This window comes from Engystomops pustulosus, unplaced genomic scaffold, assembly GCF_040894005.1.
Source record: "Engystomops pustulosus unplaced genomic scaffold, aEngPut4.maternal MAT_SCAFFOLD_459, whole genome shotgun sequence".
Classification (NCBI taxonomy): Eukaryota; Metazoa; Chordata; class Amphibia; order Anura; family Leptodactylidae; genus Engystomops; species Engystomops pustulosus.
The window spans coordinates 17,501-33,166 of NW_027285338.1; positions in this window are offsets into that span (position 1 = coordinate 17,501).

Here is a 15,666-nt window from a genome sequence, read left to right on the forward strand (position 1 = left end):
TCAGCGGGAGCAGCCGCTCGGCCGTATCCGGCGGCATGTCACTGTTCCCCGGCCAGACTTGGCGGCAAGTCCCGGGGGACGAACAAGCCCATGGAAGTAGGGGCTCAGCGGGAGCAGCCAGTTGGCCTATCCGGCCACATGTCACTGTCCCCCGGCCAGACTTGGCGGCAAGTCCCGGGGAGGAACAAGCCCATGGAAGTAGGAGCTCCTACTTCCAAAGCGATGACGTCAGCGGGAGAAGCCGCTCGGCCTATCCGGCCACATGTCACCGTCCCCCGGCCACACTTGGCTATAGGTCCCGGGGAGGAATAATGCCCATGGAAGTAGGAGCTCCTACTTCCAAAGGGGCAAGTCAGCGGGAGCAGCCACTTGGCCTATTCGGCCAAGTTTCACTGTTCCCCGGCCACACTTGGCTGTAGGTCCCGGAGAGGAATAATGCCCATGGAAGTAAGAGCTCCTACCTCCAAAGGGGCAAGTCAGCGGGAGAAGCCACTTGGCCTATCCGGCCACATGTCACTGTCCCCCGGCCAAGCTTGGCTGTAGGTCCCGGGGAGGAATAATGCCCATGGAAGTAGGAGCTCCTACTTCCAAAGGGGCAAGTCAGCGGAAGAAGCCACTAGTTCTATCCGGCCAAGAGTCACTGTTCCCCGGCCTTACTTGGCAGTAGGTCCCGGGGAGGAATAATGCCCATGGAAGTAGGAGCTCCTACTTCCAAAGGGGCAAGTCAGCGGGAGAAGCCACTTGGCCTATCCGGCCAAGAGTCACTGTTCCCCGGCCACTCTTGGCAGTAGGTCCCGGGGAGGAATAATGCCCATGGAAGTAGGAGCTCCTACTTCCAAAGGGGCAAGTCAGCGGGAGAAGCCACTAGTTCTATCCGGCCAAGAGTCACTGTTCCCCGGCTACACTTGGCAGTAGGTCCCGGGGAGGAATAATGCCCATGGAAGTAGGAGCTACTACCTCCAAAGGGTGAAGACACTTGGCTCTAAGTCCCCGAGAGGTATACTGCCCATGGGAGTAAGAGCTCTGCCCATGGGAGTAAGAGCTCCTACTTCCAAAGGGGCAAGTCAGCGGGAGAAGCCACTTGGCCTACCCGGCCAAGAGTCACTGTTCCCCGGCCACACTTGGCAGTAGGTCCCGGGGAGGAATAATGCCCATGGAAGTAGGAGCTCCTACTTCCAAAGGGGCAAGTCAGCGGGAGAAGCCACTTGGCCTACGCGGCCAAGAGTCACTGTTCCCCGGCCACACTTGGCAGTAGGTCCCGGGGGAGGAATAATGCCCATGGAAGTAGGAGCTCCTACTTCCAAAGGGGCAAGTCAGCGGGAGAAGCCACTTGGCCTATCCAACCACATGTCACTGTCCCCCGGCCACACTTGGCTGTAGGTCCCGGGGAGGAATAATGCCCATGGAAGTAGGAGCTCCTACTTCCAAAGGGGCAAGTCAGCGGAAGAAGCCACTAGTTCTATCCGGCCAAGAGTCACTGTTCCCCGGCCTTACTTGGCAGTAGGTCCCGGGGAGGAATAATGCCCATGGAAGTAGGAGCTCCTACTTCCAAAGGGGCAAGTCAGCGGGAGAAGCCACTTGGCCTATCCGGCCAAGAGTCACTGTTCCCCGGCCACACTTGGCAATAGGTCCCGGGGAGGAATAATGCCCATGGAAGTAGGAGCTCCTACTTCCAAAGGGGCAAGTCAGCGGGAGAAGCCACTAGTTCTATCCGGCCAAGAGTCACTGTTCCCCGGCTACACTTGGCAGTAGGTCCCGGGGAGGAATAATGCCCATGGAAGTAGGAGCTACTACCTCCAAAGGGTGAAGACACTTGGCTCTAAGTCCCCGAGAGGTATACTGCCCATGGGAGTAAGAGCTCCTACTTCCAAAGGGGCAAGTCAGCGGGAGAAGCCACTTGGCCTACCCGGCCAAGAGTCACTGTTCCCCGGCCACACTTGGCAGTAGGTCCCGGGGAGGAATAATGCCCATGGAAGTAGGAAGCTCCTACTTCCAAAGGGGCAAGTCAGCGGGAGAAGCCACTTGGCCTACCCGGCCAAGAGTCACTGTTCCCCGGCCACACTTGGCAGTAGGTCCCAAGGAGGAATAATGCCCATGGAAGTAGGAGCTCCTACTTCCAAAGGGGCAAGTCAGCGGGAGAAGCCACTTGGCCTATCCGGCCACATGTCACTGTCCCCCGGCCACACTTGGCTGTAGGTCCCGGGGAGGAATAATGCCCATGGAAGTAGGAGCTCCTACTTCCAAAGGGGCAAGTCAGCGGAAGAAGCCACTAGTTCTATCCGGCCAAGAGTCACTGTTCCCCGGCCTTACTTGGCAGTAGGTCCCGGGGAGGAATAATGCCCATGGAAGTAGGAGCTCCTACTTCCAAAGGGGCAAGTCAGCGGGAGAAGCCACTTGGCCTATCCGGCCAAGAGTCACTGTTCCCCGGCCACACTTGGCAATAGGTCCCGGGGAGGAATAATGCCCATGGAAGTAGGAGCTCCTACTTCCAAAGGGGCAAGTCAGCGGGAGAAGCCACTAGTTCTATCCGGCCAAGAGTCACTGTTCCCCGGCCACACTTGGCAGTAGGTCCCGGGAGGAATAATGCCCATGGAAGTAGGAGCTACCACCTCCAAAGGGTGAAGACACTTGGCTCTAAGTCCCGAGAGGTATACTGCCCATGGGAGTAAGAGCTCCTACTTCCAAAGGGGCAAGTCAGCGGGAGAAGCCACTTGGCCTATCCGGCCAAGAGTCACTGTTCCCCGGCCACACTTGGCAGTAGGTCCCGGAGAGGAATAGTGCCCATGGAAGTAGGAGCTCCTACTTCCAAAGGGGCAAGTCAGCGGGAGAAGCCACTTGGCCTACACGGCCAAGGAGTCACTGTTCCCCGGCCACACTTGGCAGTAGGTCCCGGGGAGGAATAATGCCCATGGAAGTAGGAGCTACTACCTCCAAAGGGGCAAGTCAGCGGGAGAAGCCACTTGGCCTATCCGGCCAAGAGTCACTGTTCCCCGGCCACTCTTGGCAGTAGGTCCCGGGGAGGAATAATGCCCATGGAAGTAGGAGCTCCTACCTCCAAAGGGGCAAGTCAGCGGGAGAAGCCACTTGGCCTACCCGGCCAAGAGTCACTGTTCCCCGGCCACACTTGGCAGTAGGTCCCGGGGAGGAATAATGCCCATGGAAGTAGGAGCTCCTACCTCCAAAGGGGCAAGTCAGCGGGAGAAGCCACTTGGCCTATCCGGCCAAGAGTCACTGTTCCCCGGCCACACTTGGCAGTAGGTCCCGGGGAGGAATAATGCCCATGGAAGTAAGAGCTCCTACTTCCAAAGGGGCAAGTCAGCGGGAGAAGCCACTTGGCCTATCCGGCCAAGAGTCACTGTTCCCCGGCCACACTTGGCAATAGGTCCCGGGGAGGAATAATGCCCATGGAAGTAGGAGCTCCTACTTCCAAAGGGGCAAGTCCCTATCCGGCCAAGAGTCACTGTTCCCCGGCCACACTTGGCAGTAGGTCCCGGGGAGGAATAATGCCCATGGAAGTAGGAGCTCCTACTTCCAAAGGGGCAAGTCAGCGGGAGAAGCCACTTGGCCTATCCGGCCACATGTCACTGTCCCCCGGCCAAGCTTGGCTGTAGGTCCCGGGGAGGAATAATGCCCATGGAAGTAGGAGCTCCTACTTCCAAAGGGGCAAGTCAGCGGAAGAAGCCACTAGTTCTATCCGGCCAAGAGTCACTGTTCCCCGGCCACACTTGGCAGTAGGTCCCGGGGAGGAATAATGCCCATGGAAGTAGGAGCTCCTACTTCCAAAGGGGCAAGTCAGCGGGAGAAGCCACTTGGCCTACCCAGGCAAGAGTCACTGTTCCCCGGCCACACTTGGCAGTAGGTCCCGGGGAGGAATAATGCCCATGGAAGTAGGAGCTCCTACTTCCAAAGGGGCAAGTCAGCGGGAGAAGCCACTTGGCCTATCCGGCCAAGAGTCACTGTTCCCCGGCCACACTTGGCAGTAGGTCCCGGGGAGGAATAATGACCATGGAAGTAAGAGCTCCTACTTCCAAAGGGGCAAGTCAGCGGGAGAAGCCACTTGGCCTATCCGGCCAAGAGTCACTGTTCCCCGGCCACACTTGGCAGTAGGTCCCGGGGAGGAATAATGCCCATGGAAGTAAGAGCTCCTACTTCCATAGGGGCAAGTCAGCGGGAGAAGCCACTTGGCCTATCCGGCCAAGAGTCACTGTTCCCCGGCTACACTTGGCAGTAGGTCCCGGGGAGGAATAATGACCATGGAAGTAAGAGCTCCTACTTCCAAAGGGGCAAGTCAGCGGGAGAAGCCACTTGGCCTATGCGGCCAAGAGTCACTGTTCCCCGGCCACACTTGGCAGTAGGTCCCGGGGAGGAATAATGCCCATGGAAGTAAGAGCTCCTACTTCCAAAGGGGCAAGTCAGCGGGAGAAGCCACTTGGCCTATCCGGCCAAGAGTCACTGTTCCCCGGCTACACTTGGCAGTAGGTCCCGGGGAGGAATAATGACCATGGAAGTAAGAGCTCCTACTTCCAAAGGGGCAAGTCAGCGGGAGAAGCCACTTGGCCTATGCGGCCAAGAGTCACTGTTCCCCGGCCACACTTGGCAGTAGGTCCCGGGGAGGAATAATGCCCATGGAAGTAAGAGCTCCTACTTCCAAAGGGGCAAGTCAGCGGGAGAAGCCACTTGGCCTATCCGGCAAAGAGTCACTGTTCCCCGGCTACACTTGGCAGTAGGTCCCGGGGAGGAATAATGACCATGGAAGTAAGAGCTCCTACTTCCAAAGGGGCAAGTCAGCGGGAGAAGCCACTTGGCCTATCCGGCCAAGAGTCACTGTTCCCCGGCCACACTTGGCAGTAGGTCCCGGGGAGGAATAATGCCCATGGAAGTAAGAGCTCCTACTTCCAAAGGGGCAAGTCAGCGGGAGAAGCCACTTGGCCTATCCGGCCAAGAGTCACTGTTCCCCGGCCACACTTGGCAGTAGGTCCCGGGGAGGAATAATGCCCATGGAAGTAGGAGCTCCTACTTCCAAAGGGGCAAGTCAGCGGGAGAAGCCACTTGGCCTACCCGGCCAAGAGTCACTGTTCCCCGGCCACACTTGGCAGTAGGTCCCGGGGAGGAATAATGCCCATGGAAGTAGGAGCTCCTACTTCCAAAGGGGCAAGTCAGCGGGAGAAGCCACTTGGCCTATCCGGCCAAGAGTCACTGTCCCCCGGCCACACTTGGCAGTAGGTCCCGGGGAGGAATAATGCCCATGGAAGTAGGAGCTCCTACTTCCAAAGGGGCAAGTCAGCGGGAGAAGCCACTTCGCCTACCCGGCCAAGTGTCACTGTCCCCCGGCCAGACTTGGCGGCAAGTCCCGGGGAGGAATAATGCCCATGGAAGTAGGAGCTCACTTGGCTCTAAGTCTTCGAGAGGTATAATGCCCATGGAAGTAAGAGCTCCTACTTCCAAAGGGGCAAGTCAGCGGGAGAAGCCACTTCGCCTACCCGGCCAAGTGTCACTGTCCCCCGGCCAGACTTGGCGGCAAGTCCCGGGGAGGAATAATGCCCATGGAAGTAGGAGCTCCTACTTCCGAAGGGGCAAGTCAGCGGGAGAAGCCACTTCGCCTACCCGGCCAAGTGTCACTGTCCCCCGGCCAGACTTGGCGGCAAGTCCCGGGGAGGAATAATGCCCATGGAAGTAGGAGCTCACTTGGCTCTAAGTCTTCGAGAGGTATAATGCCCATGGAAGTAAGAGCTCCTACTTCCAAAGGGGCAAGTCAGCGGGAGAAGCCACTTCGCCTACCCGGCCAAGTGTCACTGTCCCCCGGCCAGACTTGGCGGCAAGTCCCGGGGAGGAATAATGCCCATGGAAGTAGGAGCTCCTACTTCCAAAGGGGCAAGTCAGCGGGAGAAGCCACTTGGCCTATCCGGCCAAGAGTCACTGTTCCCCGGCCACACTTGGCAGGAGGTCCCGGGGAGGAATAATGCCCATGGAAGTAGGAGCTCCTACTTCCAAAGGGGCAAGTCAGCGGGAGAAGCCACTTGGCCTATCCGGCCAAGAGTCACTGTTCCCCGGCCACACTTGGCAGTAGGTCCCGGGGAGGAATAATGCCCATGGAAGTAGGAGCTCCTACTTCCAAAGGGGCAAGTCAGCGGGAGAAGCCACTTGGCCTAACCGGCCAAGAGTCCTGTTCCCCGGCCACACTTGGCAGTAGGTCCCGGGGAGGAATAATGCCCATGGAAGTAGGAGCTCCTACTTCCAAAGGGGCAAGTCAGCGGGAGAAGCCACTTGGCCTATCCGGCCAAGAGTCACTGTTCCCCGGCCACACTTGGCAGTAGGTCCCGGGGAGGAATAATGCCCATGGAAGTAGGAGCTCCTACACCCAAAGGGGCAAGTCAGCGGGAGAAGCCACTTGGCCTAACCGGCCAAGAGTCACTGTTCCCCGGCCACACTTGGCAGTAGGTCCCGGGGAGGAATAATGCCCATGGAAGTAGGAGCTCCTACTTCCAAAGGGGCAAGTCAGCGGGAGAAGCCACTTGGCCTATCCGGCCACATGTCACTGTTCCCCGGCCACACTTGGCAGTAGGTCCCGGGGAGGAATAATGCCCATGGAAGTAGGAGCTCCTACTTCCAAAGGGGCAAGTCAGCGGGAGAAGCCACTAGTTCTATCCGGCCAAGAGTCACTGTTCCCCGGCCACACTTGGCAGTAGGTCCCGGGGAGGAATAATGCCCATGGAAGTAGGAGCTCACTTGGCTCTAAGTCTTCGAGAGGTATAATGCCCATGGAAGTAAGAGCTCCTACTTCCAAAGGGGCAAGTCAGCGGGAGAAGCCACTTCGCCTACCCGGCCAAGTGTCACTGTCCCCCGGCCAGACTTGGCGGCAAGTCCCGGGGAGGAATAATGCCCATGGAAGTAGGAGCTCCTACTTCCAAAGGGGCAAGTCAGCGGGAGAAGCCACTTCGCCTACCCGGCCAAGTGTCACTGTCCCCCGGCCAGACTTGGCGGCAAGTCCCGGGGAGGAATAATGCCCATGGAAGTAGGAGCTCCTCCTTCCAAAGGGGCAAGTCAGCGGGAGAAGCCACTTCGCCTACCCGGCCAAGTGTCACTGTCCCCCGGCCAGACTTGGCGGCAAGTCCCGGGGAGGAATAATGCCCATGGAAGTAGGAGCTCACTTGGCTCTAAGTCTTCGAGAGGTATAATGCCCATGGAAGTAAGAGCTCCTACTTCCAAAGGGGCAAGTCAGCGGGAGAAGCCACTTCGCCTACCCGGCCAAGTGTCACTGTCCCCCGGCCAGACTTGGCGGCAAGTCCCGGGGAGGAATAATGCCCATGGAAGTAGGAGCTCCTACTTCCAAAGGGGCAAGTCAGCGGGAGAAGCCACTTCGCCTACCCGGCCAAGTGTCACTGTCCCCCGGCCAGACTTGGCGGCAAGTCCCGGGGAGGAATAATGCCCATGGAAGTAGGAGCTCCTCCTTCCAAAGGGGCAAGTCAGCGGGAGAAGCCACTTCGCCTACCCGGCCAAGTGTCACTGTCCCCCGGCCAGACTTGGCGGCAAGTCCCGGGGAGGAATAATGCCCATGGAAGTAGGAGCTCCTACTTCCAAAGGGGCAAGTCAGCGGGAGAAGCCACTTCGCCTACCCGGCCAAGTGTCACTGTCCCCCGGCCAGACTTGGCGGCAAGTCCCGGGGAGGAATAATGCCCATGGAAGTAGGAGCTCCTACTTCCAAAGGGGCAAGTCAGCGGGAGAAGCCACTTCGCCTACCCGGCCAAGTGTCACTGTCCCCCGGCCAGACTTGGCGGCAAGTCCCGGGGAGGAATAATGCCCATGGAAGTAGGAGCTCCTACTTCCAAAGGGGCAAGTCAGCGGGAGAAGCCACTTCGCCTACCCGGCCAAGTGTCACTGTCCCCCGGCCAGACTTGGCGGCAAGTCCCGGGGAGGAATAATGCCCATGGAAGTAGGAGCTCACTTGGCTCTAAGTCTTCGAGAGGTATAATGCCCATGGAAGTAAGAGCTCCTACTTCCAAAGGGGCAAGTCAGCGGGAGAAGCCACTTCGCCTACCCGGCCAAGTGTCACTGTCCCCCGGCCAGACTTGGCGGCAAGTCCCGGGGAGGAATAATGCCCCATGGAGCTCGGGCAGACTAGAAGTAACCTCGTCTGCCCGCTGGAGGGCGCCCTTCCCGGAGCGGAGGGGACCCCCTTGGCCACAAAGTGCAAGCCGAGTTTGGAGCTCGAAACCCGGCCACGCTTGGTCGTAGGTCCCGGTGAGGAACATGGCCATGGAAGTCGGAGCTCAAACCTCCAAATTGACCTCAGCGGGAGCACTTGCTGAGGCTGCCCGGGCATGGGTTACTGTTCCCCGGGCACACTTGGTCGTAGGTCCAAGTGTGGAACGTGTCCATGGAAGTTGAAGTGAAGAGAACCGCGAAAGGGAGTTTTTGCGCGAAGCCGCGGCCGAGGAGGGCTCACCGATCCCGGCGTGATTTCTGCCAGGCCCGGTACCCAAACCGAACTCCGCATGGTGGCTGGATCCGCGACCCTGGAACCCTGGGCCGGGAGCCTAGGGGCGAGAGGGGCCCCATGGAGCTCGGGCAGACTAGAAGTACCCTCGTCTGCCCGCTGGAGGGCGCCCTTCCCGGAGCGGAGGGGACCCCCCAAGCGACCAAGTGCAAGCCGAGTTTGGAGCTCGAAACTCGGCCACACTTGGTAGTATGTCCCGGTGAGGAACATGCCCATGGAAGTAAGAGCTCAGCGGGAGCAGCCACTCAGGCTACCCGGGAATGTGTCACTGTCCCCCGGCCAAGACTTGGCGGCAGGTCCCGGGGAGGAATAGTGCTCATGGAAGTAGCTCAGCGGGAGCAGCCACTCAGGCTACCCGGGAATGTGTCACTGTCCCCCGGCCAGACTTGGCGGCAGGTCCCGGGGAGGAATAGTGCTCATGGAAGTAGCTCAGCGGGAGCAGCCACTCAGGCTACCCGGGAATGTGTCACTGTCCCTCGGCCACACTTGGTCGTTGATTCCTGATGAGGAACATGCCCATGGCACTAAAGAGTGCAGCGGGAGCAGCCGCTCAGGCTACCCGGGAATGTGTCACTGTCCCCCGGCCAGACTTGGCGGCAGGTCCCGGGGAGGAATAGTGCCCATGGAAGTCGGAGCTCCAACCTCCAAGTTGACCTCAGCGGGAGCAGCCGCTGAGGCTACCCGGGCATGGGTGACTGTTCCCCGGCCACACTTGGTCGGAGGTCCCGGTGTGGAACATGCCCATGGAAGTTGAAGGGAAGAGAACCGCGAAAGGGAGTTTGGAGGCTGAGCCGCGGCCGAGGAGGTCTCACCGATCCCGGCGTGATTCCAGCCAGGCCCGGTACCCTATACCGAACTCGACAGGGTGGCTGTATCCGGGACCCTGGAACCCTGGGCGGGGAGCCTAGGGGCGAGAGGGGCCCCATGGAGCTCGGGCAGACTAGAAGTACCCTCGTCTGCCCGCTGGAGGGCGCCCTTCCCGGAGCGGAGGGGACCCCCCAAGCGACCAAGTGCAAGCCGAGTTTGGAGCTCGAAACCCGGCCACACTTGGTAGTTGGTCCCGGTGAGGAACATGCCCATGGAAGTAAGAGCTCAGCGGGAGCAGCCACTCAGGCTACCCGGCAATGTGTCACTGTCCCCCGGCCAAGACTTGGCGGCAAGTCCCGGGGAGGAATAGAGCCCATGGAAGTAGCTCAGCGGGAGCAGCTGCTGAGGCTACCCGGGAATGTGTCACTGTCCCCCGGCCAGACTTGGCGGCAGGTCCCGGGGAGGAATAGTGCTCATGGAAGTAGCTCAGCGGGAGCAGCTGCTGAGGCTACCCGGGAATGTGTCACTGTCCCTGGGCCACACTTGGTCGTTGGTTCCTGATGAGGAACATGCCCATGGAAGTAAGAGTTCAGCGGGAGAAGCCGCTCAAGCTACCCGGGAATGTGTCACTGTCCCCCGGCCAGACTTGGCGGCAGGTCCCGGGGAGGAACAGTGCCCATGGAAGTCGGAGCTCCAACCTCCAAGTTGACCTCAGCGGGAGCACTTGCTGAGGCTACCCGGGCATGGGCGACTGTTCCCCGGCCACACTTGGTCGGAGGTCCCGGTGTGGAACATGCCCATGGAAGTTGAAGGGAAGAGAACCGCGAAAGGGAGTCTGGAGGCTGAGCCGCGGCCGAGGAGGTCTCACCGATCCCGGCGTGATTCCAGCCAGGCCCGGTACCCTATACCGAACTCGACAGGGTGGCTGTATCCGGGACCCTGGAACCCTGGGCGGGGAGCCTAGGGGCGAGAGGGGCCCCATGGAGCTCGGGCAGACTAGAAGTACCCTCGTCTGCCCGCTGGAGGGCGCCCTTCCCGGAGCGGAGGGGACCCCCCAAGCGACCAAGTGCAAGCCGAGTTTGGAGCTCGAAACCCGGCCACACTTGGTAGTATGTCCCGGTGAGGAACATGCCCATGGAAGTAAGAGCTCAGCGGGAGCAGCCACTCAGGCTACCCGGGAATGTGTCACTGTCCCCCGGCCAAGACTTGGCGGCAAGTCCCGGGGAGGAATAGTTCCCATGGAAGTAGCTCAGCGGGAGCAGCTGCTGAGGCTACCCGGGAATGTGTCACTGTCCCCCGGCCAGACTTGGCGGCAGGTCCCGGGGAGGAATAGTGCTCATGGAAGTAGCTCAGCGGGAGCAGCTGCTGAGGCTACCCGGGAATGTGTCACTGTCCCTGGGCCACACTTGGTCGTTGGTTCCTGATGAGGAACATGCCCATGGAAGTAAGAGTTCAGCGGGAGAAGCCGCTCAAGCTACCCGGGAATGTGTCACTGTCCCCCGGCCAGACTTGGCGGCAGGTCCCGGGGAGGAACAGTGCCCATGGAAGTCGGAGCTCCAACCTCCAAGTTGACCTCAGCGGGAGCACTTGCTGAGGCTACCCGGGCATGGGCGACTGTTCCCCGGCCACACTTGGTCGGAGGTCCCGGTGTGGAACATGCCCATGGAAGTTGAAGGGAAGAGAACCGCGAAAGGGAGTTTGGAGGCTGAGCCGCGGCCGAGGAGGTCTCACCGATCCCGGCGTGATTCCAGCCAGGCCCGGTACCCTATACCGAACTCGACAGGGTGGCTGTATCCGGGACCCTGGAACCCTGGGCGGGGAGCCTAGGGGCGAGAGGGGCCCCATGGAGCTCGGGCAGACTAGAAGTACCCTCGTCTGCCCGCTGGAGGGCGCCCTTCCCGGAGCGGAGGGGACCCCCCAAGCGACCAAGTGCAAGCCGAGTTTGGAGCTCGAAACCCGGCCACACTTGGTAGTTGGTCCCGGTGAGGAACATGCCCATGGAAGTAAGAGCTCAGCGGGAGCAGCCACTCAGGCTACCCGGCAATGTGTCACTGTCCCCCGGCCAAGACTTGGCGGCAAGTCCCGGGGAGGAATAGTGCCCATGGAAGTAGCTCAGCGGGAGCAGCTGCTGAGGCTACCCGGGAATGTGTCACTGTCCCCCGGCCAGACTTGGCGGCAGGTCCCGGGGAGGAATAGTGCTCATGGAAGTAGCTCAGCGGGAGCAGCTGCTGAGGCTACCCGGGAATGTGTCACTGTCCCTGGGCCACACTTGGTCGTTGGTTCCTGATGAGGAACATGCCCATGGAAGTAAGAGTTCAGCGGGAGAAGCCGCTCAAGCTACCCGGGAATGTGTCACTGTCCCCCGGCCAGACTTGGCGGCAGGTCCCGGGGAGGAACAGTGCCCATGGAAGTCGGAGCTCCAACCTCCAAGTTGACCTCAGCGGGAGCACTTGCTGAGGCTACCCGGGCATGGGCGACTGTTCCCCGGCCACACTTGGTCGGAGGTCCCGGTGTGGAACATGCCCATGGAAGTTGAAGGGAAGAGAACCGCGAAAGGGAGTCTGGAGGCTGAGCCGCGGCCGAGGAGGTCTCACCGATCCCGGCGTGATTCCAGCCAGGCCCGGTACCCTATACCGAACTCGACAGGGTGGCTGTATCCGGGACCCTGGAACCCTGGGCGGGGAGCCTAGGGGCGAGAGGGGCCCCATGGAGCTCGGGCAGACTAGAAGTACCCTCGTCTGCCCGCTGGAGGGCGCCCTTCCCGGAGCGGAGGGGACCCCCCAAGCGACCAAGTGCAAGCCGAGTTTGGAGCTCGAAACCCGGCCACACTTGGTAGTTGGTCCCGGTGAGGAACATGCCCATGGAAGTAAGAGCTCAGCGGGAGCAGCCACTCAGGCTACCCGGCAATGTGTCACTGTCCCCCGGCCAAGACTTGGCGGCAAGTCCCGGGGAGGAATAGTGCCCATGGAAGTAGCTCAGCGGGAGCAGCTGCTGAGGCTACCCGGGAATGTGTCACTGTCCCTGGGCCACACTTGGTCGTTGGTTCCTGATGAGGAACATGCCCATGGAAGTAAGAGTTCAGCGGGAGAAGCCGCTCAAGCTACCCGGGAATGTGTCACTGTCCCCCGGCCAGACTTGGCGGCAGGTCCCGGGGAGGAACAGTGCCCATGGAAGTCGGAGCTCCAACCTCCAAGTTGACCTCAGCGGGAGCACTTGCTGAGGCTACCCGGGCATGGGCGACTGTTCCCCGGCCACACTTGGTCGGAGGTCCCGGTGTGGAACATGCCCATGGAAGTTGAAGGGAAGAGAACCGCGAAAGGGAGTTTGGAGGCTGAGCCGCGGCCGAGGAGGTCTCACCGATCCCGGCGTGATTCCAGCCAGGCCCGGTACCCTATACCGAACTCGACAGGGTGGCTGTATCCGGGACCCTGGAACCCTGGGCGGGGAGCCTAGGGGCGAGAGGGGCCCCATGGAGCTCGGGCAGACTAGAAGTACCCTCGTCTGCCCGCTGGAGGGCGCCCTTCCCGGAGCGGAGGGGACCCCCCAAGCGACCAAGTGCAAGCCGAGTTTGGAGCTCGAAACCCGGCCACACTTGGTAGTATGTCCCGGTGAGGAACATGCCCATGGAAGTGAGAGCTCAGCGGGAGCAGCCACTCAGGCTACCCGGGAATGTGTCACTGTCCCCCGGCCAAGACTTGGCGGCAAGTCCCGGGGAGGAATAGTGCCCATGGAAGTAGCTCAGCGGGAGCAGCCACTCAGGCTACCCGGGAATGTGTCACTGTCCCCCGGCCAAGACTTGGCGGCAAGTCCCGGGGAGGAATAGTGCCCATGGAAGTAGCTCAGCGGGAGCAGCCACTCAGGCTACCCGGGAATGTGTCACTGTCCCTCGGCCACACTTGGTCGTAGGTCCCGGTGAGGAACATGCCCATGGAAGTCGGAGCTCCAACCTCCAACCGGGTGAAGCCTCCGAGAGCTAGCCGGGAATAGGGCGCCAATCCCGGCTACCGCCCTCCAGGCTTGCCCCGGTCGAAAGACCTACGTCCTCGCACCAGCACAAGCGCAAAAATTTTCTAAGTGTGGGAGAACCGAGGACCCGCCCGGTGGCACTCTGCCTCTCGCTGCCGCCCTCCTGGAAGCGTCCTCGGTCACTGTGTGTGCGGCAGATATCAGAGCTCCGGAAAGGTGAAAAAGAACCGGTAAGAGGGCGAATCCGGCAGCTCCCTGCCGGGCGAGGACCACCGCGAGCGGCGGGGACGTCAGACGGGAGACGCGCGGCGGACCTTCCGTCGGAGTGCCTGGGATTTTGACCTCGGAGAAGTTCGAAAAAATTATGCGGTCGGAGCTGTCTGCCCCGGCCGGGGAAGGCTCACCGCCGGCGGCTGCCAACCCCTGGCTTGCCCGCTGGATGCCCTTTCGGAGGCTGCTGAAAAAGAACTGTCAGGCGGGCACCTCTCGGAAGAACCGCAGACCAAAACGACCGGTAAAAATTTTGGGCGATCCGACACGTAGTGCACCTTCGGCGGCAGAGAAAAGCAGCAAAAATACCGGTCAGAGAAGGGGAGTTTTGGTCGACTCTGCCAGGTTTTTGCACTAAGTCAGATCCGTAATGCCAGCGGGACTGAGTCGCTTTTGCGTGCCGTGGTCCTGGAGGCCTGCTCGGACAGAGCGGTCCTTCGGGTCCCGCGGGAAGGGGCATTTCATGTTCCTCTGCGGGAGGTGATCCATTTTCTGCGGGAAATGGCGAGCCCCTTCGGCTACAAGAGTGTGTAGGTCCCGCTCAACAGTCTACGTCCTTAACCATCGGGGACTTTGTAGATTTTGCCCAAAATCGCTCTCCGCAGAACAGAGCGTGAGGTCTCCGCGGCGGAGGCCGGAAAAGGTGCGAGGTGAGCGGCATGGTATGACTGGGCTCGTGCCGCTCACTGCTACCCGGAGCGTGGCGCCCTCCGGGTAAAAGGCTAGCCGGGGCGAGTAGGTGGGATGACGGGCGCATAAGCAACGCCGTCCCCGCCGTACAAGGTGCCGGTGGCCTGGCGAACCACCGGCGTAAGGCTAGCCAGGGCGGACCGCGGGGCAGAGGGCGCATAAGCCACGCTCTCTCTCCATCCCACCAGCACAAGCGAAATATTTTCAAAGTGTGGGAGAACCGGCTTCCCGACCGGTGGCACTCTGCCTCTCGCTGCCGCCCTCCTGGAAGCGTCCTCGGTCACTCGGAGTACGGCAGATTTAAGAGCTCCGGAATGGTGAAAAAGAACCGGAGAGAGGGCGACTCCGGCTTCTCTCTGCCGGGCGAGGACCACCGCAGGCGGCGGGGACGTCTGACAGGAGACGGCGCTGCGGGCAGGCTTTAAAAGTGCATGGGGTTTTGGCCTCGGCAAAAGTCGAAAAAATTATGCGGTCGGAGCTGTCTGCCCCGGCCGGGGAAGGCTCACCGCCGGCGGCTGCCAACCCCTGGCTTGCCCGCTGGATGCCCTTTCGGAGGCTTCTGAAAAAGAACTGTCAGGCGGGCACCTCCGGAAGAACCGCAGACCAAAACGACCGGTAAAAATTTTGGGCGATCCGACCCGTAGTGCACCTTCGGCGGCAGAGAAAAGCAACAAAAATACCGGTCAGAGAAGGGGAGTTTTGGTCGACTCTGCCAGGTTTTTGCACTAAGTCAGATCCGTAATGCCAGCGGGACTGAGTCGCTTTTGCGTGCCGTGGTCCTGGAGGCCTGCTCGGACAGAGCGGTCCTGCGGGTCCCGCGGGAAGGGGCATTTCATGTTCCTCTGCGGGAGGTGATCCATTTTCTGCGGGAAATGGCGAGCCCTTCGGCTACAAGAGTGTGTAGGTCCCGCTGAACAGTCTACGTCCTTAACCATCGGGGACTTTGTAGATTTTGCCCAAAATCGCTCTCCGCAGAACAGAGCGTGAGGTCTCCGCGGCGGAGGCCGGAAAAGGTGCGAGGTGAGCGGCATGGTATGACTGGGCTCGTGCCGCTCACTGCTACCCGGAGCGTGGCGCCCTCCGGGTAAAAGGCTAGCCGGGGCGAGTAGGTGGGATGACGGGCGCATAAGCAACGCCGTCCCCGCCGTACAAGGTGCCGGTGGCCTGGCGAACCACCGGCGTAAGGCTAGCCAAGGGCGTACCGCGGGGCAGAGGGCGCATAAGCCACGCTCTCTCTCCATCCCACCAGCACAAGCGAAAAATTTTCAAAGTGTGGGAGAACCGGCTTCCCGACCGGTTGCACTCTGCCTCTCGCTGCCGCCCTCCTGGAAGCGTCCTCGGTCACTCGGAGTATGGCAGATTTAAGAGCTCCGGAATGGTGAAAAAGAACCGGAGAGAGGGCGACTCCGGCTTCTCTCTGCCGGGCGAGGACCACCGCA